This window comes from Cupressus sempervirens, chromosome 3 (genome assembly GCF_028749045.1).
Source record: "Cupressus sempervirens isolate cs-2001-9-10 chromosome 3, ASM2874904v1, whole genome shotgun sequence".
Taxonomy (NCBI): domain Eukaryota; kingdom Viridiplantae; phylum Streptophyta; class Pinopsida; order Cupressales; family Cupressaceae; genus Cupressus; species Cupressus sempervirens.
Window position 1 is genome coordinate 261,414,409 of NC_143120.1, and position 6,875 is coordinate 261,421,283.

General features: G+C 35.6%; 1 pseudogene; it reads left to right on the forward strand.

Moving 5' to 3' along the window:
* Positions 1 to 765: 765 nt before the first annotated feature.
* LOC149565894 (subtilisin-like protease SBT1.7 pseudogene) lies at positions 766 to 3,081 on the forward strand (annotated as a pseudogene).
* The last annotated feature ends 3,794 nt before the right edge of the window (positions 3,082 to 6,875 follow it).

Genomic DNA, 6,875 nt, shown 5'->3' on the forward strand with positions numbered 1-6,875 from the left:
ATGTATGTATGTATGTATATATATATATATATATATATATATATATATATATATATATATATATATATATATATATGACAAAGTTTTAACATGGATGCTAGTATTACATGCACTCTAAGCTTGTGTAAAACACTTTTGTCCTAGAGCTATGAACTTCTTTTCTTAGAAATGGAGGACTTCATTCCCATACAAAGTTAAAATTCAAATGGATGAACATATTTAAGAGAAGAAAGACACAAGCCTTAATCTTAATGTTAGAATTTGAATCTAGATAGGAACAACATCACCACCATTTAATCAACATACTAACTAATAAATGCTAAATATATTATATATTTAATAGTTATCATTGAAATATTAAATTATTTAAATTAGGTTAAATATATTAAGACTATTATTTAATATTAATAATAATAATACGTAGATTCATTAAATAAAAATAAATGAGTGTTAATGGTTGATTGCAATCACGAGAGTCGATGACCATTGTGTAGCATTAGTACTTCGGTGGCACAACTGCTTAACACAGTTTTACCAATCAATTTCCAGTCTCCTTAAAATAAGGACCGGTTATCATCGTTACAACAATCAGCCAAATTTAAATAATACACAACTATTCAATATGCACCATATTTAATGAGAGCGAGGAAGCAGCAAGAGCCAAAACGATGGGTACTACTCTCCCCTATAAAAAACTCTCTCTATGAACCATTCTTGACACATCACTTCACTTTGCTATTCTAGTCTACTCTTTACCTGCCAACAATGGCAAACGCCTCCTTTGCCTCTGAGATTCTCATGTTTCTCACCATCACAACGATGATGTTTCTAGGCACGGTTGACGCTGAAGATTCAAGAAAGCCATACATTGTTCAGATGATGAAGACCGTGAGGCCTCAACGCTTCAACTCAGACGACAACTGGTATTCTTCAATGCTCAACCAGGTCTCAAGACCTGATACTGGAATTGCCATGCTCTATACGTATGATACGGTCCTGCAGGGCTTTGCTGCGAGGATGAGTAAAGCAGAGGCGGAAGCCATGAAGACTATGGATGGCTGCTTGGGCGTAATCCCCTCTTCTCTCAGCCAAATCGACACCACTCGCACTCCTGACTTCCTCGGTCTCACTTCTTCCTCTTCCTCTTCCTCCGGACTATGGTCCCAATACTCAACTTTTGGCGAAGATGTTATCATAGGAGTGATCGACACGGGGATATGGCCTGAAAGCCGAAGTTTCAACGACGAAGCTCTGGGACCTATTCCCTCGAAATGGAAGGGCGAGTGTGAGAATGGGCGAGAGTTCAACTCTTCACACTGCAACAAGAAAATCATTGGAGCTCGCTACTTTTTCAAAGGCTACGAGACTAAAGACCGCATCAACGAGACCCTGGAGTATAAATCTCCTCGAGACAGCGACGGCCATGGCACACACACGGCTTCTACAATTGCTGGGGCTGCAGTGGCTGACGCCAACTTTTATGGATTCGCCAACGGAACAGCTTCAGGGATGGCCCCTCGAGCCAGGCTGGCAATCTACAAGGCCTGCTGGGAAAAGGGCTGCGATAATTCGGACATAGCTGCTGCCATGGAAAAGGCCATCACAGATGGCGTGGACATCATTTCTTTGTCAATTGGCTCGCAGGACCAGCCATTTCACAGGCAGGTCAGAGCCATTGCGGAATTTGGGGCCATGGAGAAGGGTGTTTTTGTTTCTACATCGGCTGGGAATTCAGGACCTTGGTCATCTTCTCTTAGTAATACAGCCCCCTGGGTTACCACTGTGGGTGCCAGCACAATTGATAGAGATTTCCCCGCTTCGATTGTCTTGGGAAACCAAGATATACACAGGGGAACTTCTACATACAGAGGTGAAGATAAAGATACAATTCAAAATAAACCTCTTCCTCTGATCTATTCATCAAACGACCATAGCTCAAGGTTTTGTCTTGACGGAGGGCTTGATGCGAATATGGTGAAGGGGAAAATTGTGGTGTGTGATCAAGGAAAGTCTACCACCTATGACAAGAGCATTATTGTGGCGAAAGCAGGGGGTGCAGGAATGATTGTTGCGAATAAACTGGTTAATGGTGAAATGCAGATACTTACAAACACTGATGGTATACCGGCTATCAATGTGGGTTTTAGGGCCGGAGAAAAAATCAAGGCATATATCAACAATACAGGGATTAATGCCACTGCTACATTTAGAATCCCTGGACTGACTGTGGTGGGAAAGACCATAGCTGCTCCAATGGCGGCGCCGTTTTCATCAAGAGGGCCAAACGTAGCATACCCACATATTCTCAAGCCTGATTTGATTGCTCCTGGTACGAACATCTTGGCAGCATTTGCAGAAGTTGGAGATGGTTTGCCCTATGAGATTTTATCGGGCACCTCGATGGCTTGTCCTCACGTCAGTGGCATTGCAGCGCTCGTTAAAGCGGTTCATCCTACGTGGAGCCCAGCCGCCATTAAATCCGCCCTCATAACGTCATCTTCCATTGTTGACAATAGGGAGCATTCCATCAGGGATATATCGACCATGGAAACAGCCAACCCGTTTGCCATTGGTGCAGGCCACGTGGACCCAATGGGTGCAGTTAATCCCGGGCTTGTTTATGATCTGGAACCTCAAGACTACATCAACTTTCTCTGCGCTCTCAATTATAGCTCCCAACAGATCTCACTTCTCACAAAGCAGATTGTTTCGTGCCCTACTAGTCCAAGTTTGGAAGTCGGTGATCTTAACTACCCATCCTTTACTGTGCTGTTTGAGGCTGGCAAGGGATTGGTTCAGGTGAAGAGGAGAACAGTGAGGAATGTGGGTGAAAGACCTCATGTGGTGTATCGAGCGAGCGTGAAGAGCCCACCTGGAGTAAAAATAACCGTGGAACCGGAGATATTGGAATTTATAAATGTAGATCATAAGAAAAGTTATAGTGTGAGATTTGAAACCAACATAACTTCTCCATCTGTGTCTCATCAGTTTGGAGAAATAAAGTGGGCGTGTATAGAGGGGAGAACAGGAGATTACGTCATTCGTAGCCCAGTTGTCCTGCAATGGCCAACCACCAATTAATACACCTCAACATTATTGTATTGTTTTGGGCATTCCTAACTTGACATTGCATTGCAGCTTCTATATAGAATAAGATTTCCTGCTTGAATTGTCTATTCCTAATGTGTGTCTCTCTCTATATATCAACTATTATTTTTCATAAATAGAATATTTTTCTGATAAGGAAATATTTTTCTTTATAGAGATCAAATTAATTGATGGAGATCAAATTAATTGGCCAAAATGAAACAATAAATTGTCTCGTATTTCTAATTGACAAAAAAATAAAAATAAAAATTGAAAAAGTTAAGCTTGGTGGAATATTTATCCATCACTTAAGTATTCCATTAAGTTCACCATGAATTTTCTTCAATCTTCTCTCAATTGAAATGAAATTTTTGGTGCGGAGAATTTTACTGCTTGCTTTTAATATAACTCTAGATATGATATGCTATTCAAGCATTTATTCTAATTATACGGTGTACCACTAGTTTCCTTTCAACAGGGTTTTCAAGAGATATTCCTGCAACAACTCAATCTTCAAATCTTATGATTTCAGAAATCTGCAATATTTTTCTTCACCGAGTAAACAATGACACTCAAGTCATTAAATTGTATATAAACTTACCATATGCAGTCATTCTTTCTACCTTTTGTTAAAGGCCTTTTTGCCTAGTCTGTGCCTCTGTCAAAATCTATTAAACATTGTAGAACTCTGGAGGGTCAAAGTTGTTATAATCAAGCCCTATTAAGAGAGCTGTATACAGATTACAAAGGAAGCTCACAATCATTAAATAAAATCTTGTGGATCTACATTTCCATTTCCCTTTTACTTTGGTGCAACCCATCTTATCAAGCTTAGTCCCATTTGAGAAACTTAGGAAAGCTAAAACTAATCTCAACCAAGATCCTAACATCTCAAAGAATTATAAGTATTAATTCATGGTTCAGTATAATATAATAGTAAAATTGTTTAACTTCTTTTTATTGTCTTAATTACTTTATAAATATTTCTCAAATACAATATCAAAAGTTTTTATTAAAATAAAAGAATATTTTATCTATTTTCATAACAATTGGTATCAATGCAACAAAATGAAAGAATTGTGTGAAGAAATTTCTTGTGCAATTGCTCTCACCATGTTCCATTTGGTATTCTCAATTTGATATTATGATGTTTTTTCTTTGAAATGAAGAATGTCCACGATTTTTTAAATGATCTAAAATTAGTAATAGACTTTTGAGATTTTAAGTAAATTAGAACTTTTTGCTTTCTAGTATACATGGATGACTCCCAATGTAATAATATATTGTCTAAGTTTGAATATGTATGTGATTTTGAGTCTAAATTATTTAAGTGTTTTAGTTAGTCTCTTAGGAGTTGTATTCCTTCCTCTAGGTCTATTTTTGGAGGGTAGTATACAATCTACTTTTTATGGAGGTTGGTTGCATACAAGGATGGAGGAACTCCATCACCTCAAGTTAGCTTCTTGCTTTGAGATGGTGTTTACGATGAGAACTATTTTTAATTTTATTTTCTTGCTGGTAGTTTTAAAGTTACTTATATTGTGAAGCTTGATTTGTGGAGACATTTAAGGATTTTTGTGTAGAGTTCAAGATGGATAGTTGTCTAGTACTTTACAAGACTAATTTGAGAATTATGGAGGAAGAACTCAAGAATCTTAGATAACTTGATAGAACTCCGCTTGATCCAAGATCTATTTCTTTAGCAAAGTATTTCCCAAAGTACTCAAATATAAATATAAATAAATAAACATTATAATATAAATAAAACATAAGGACCAATGTCATAGTGATATAGCCTTTTTGTAGAAATGATTCTCTCTCATAACATCTATAACATAAAATAATATTTTGGTTAGGATTACCAAAAAAATGTTTTGTTTCTAGAGATGTCATAGGATTTTATATGCATGTTTAATCATAAGTGTGATTGAAATCTTATATCTACAATCATATCTTATAACTAAGAACACATTATGATGATATATAAACATAATACCAACACAGTAAGTACAAAGTTCCTAATTATCTATCCTAACGGACCATCTATTAATCAATATCTTATGGTAGCTCCATAAATACATATTGTCAATTCTTTATAATAAGAAAACTAAGAAATATTGATGTGAAAGCTCGAGCACTAGAAATCCATTGCCACTCTTCATGAGATTCCTAAGCACGGGCAATCTTGGGTGAAATAATCAGTTATTAAAGAATGATTAGAGTGATTTTTTTGTTTAAAGATTTGGTAATAGATGTTTAAACACTTGATCATGATTAGAATGATTAAAGCTCAATGCTGATTACAATTATTTTTTTGGTTTAAACAATTGGTAATAGATGTTAAGGAAACACTAATTGCTGTCTATAAAGTTTACTTAACTACATTTAAAATGGTGATGGGATTATTTCAATTTTCTTTTAGTATAAGAATGAAAATGGAATAGGTATTTTGTAGAGTTCTAATAAGTACATTTAACAAATATTATTCAATAATTACATATTGCATATATTGAATATAAGCTATGGCTTGAATTGGACATTTTTTTAGAATGAATTAATAAATAATTTAACAGTAACAGATTTCCACAATCCATTTGTAAAGTACTGAGTTTTCTGGATTAGATTGTGTTTGTTTATTTCATCCAAACACAAACAAACACAATCTAATCCAGAAAACTCAGTACTTTAATAAATAATTTACAAATAGAACTATTGATATATGGATAAAAACTAAAATGGTTTATTATGATGATCTAAGTATAATATAGTGTTGATCTTATTGTGGTTTTAAAAGGTTACTAACAAAACACTTAGTCATTATCTAGTAGAGTTGGTCGGTCATCACTACGATCGAGCTACTACTTAGGCTAAGTAAATAGAGAAAGTTGTGCACAAGTGTTCAAAGAGCACATGTCAATCTGATATGACAAGTTAGTATATGTCAAGAAAATAGTTAGTGCCAAGTTATTTAGGTGCCTAGAAAATAATATGTGCTAAGCCATTTAGAGGTCGAGTGACTAGTCATTAGAAGCCCATTGATGCTGAGCAACTAGTCATGGACATGTAAGTTTGTAATGGCACAAACTTGTATGTAAACCAATTTTGGCTGACATAATCTTTAATTTACGATATTAAGAGATAAATAAAAAGTCATATCACACATCCCAAGATTACCTAACCAACCAATAAGAAAAAGGGAAGCTTAAAGAGACAATAATAATCAACCAGAGCCATTGATTATGACCTAAGATCATCTCCAAATGCCTATTTAAAGAGGTAAACCCTAAGGGGGAGTTGTATAGATATGAAGAGAAGTATCATATGCAAACTAGAGCAAATTCTAAGAGGAGAGAAGGCATTCATGATGGAGAAGATGTTTAAGTGAAGGATTAGAGATGCAGAACCAATTGATAAAAACAAAGTTAGTTGAGAAGACGAGCAATGAAGGGCCAGAGAAGAGAAATTAGATTAGAAGGATCAATATACAACCAGTAAAGAGGAGATATGTTATCTAGAAGAAGGTGCTAACTGAAGGATTAGGTATTGAATCATTTTGATAGGTGATATAGGGTAAATCTCTTAATAGAGTAGTCCTAACAGACTTGTGTAAATATCGTAACAGAGTGCTTACTTAATCATGAGTTTAAATCCTTTCATCAAGGTACAACCTAATAGTCTTCTAAGCCTTTAACAAGGTAGAACTTTCACAAGGTATGATCATAGTCTATGATCAAAACCTTATAGCCATAATTGGCCACACTTTATTACTGTAGTAGTGAAGATTTGTG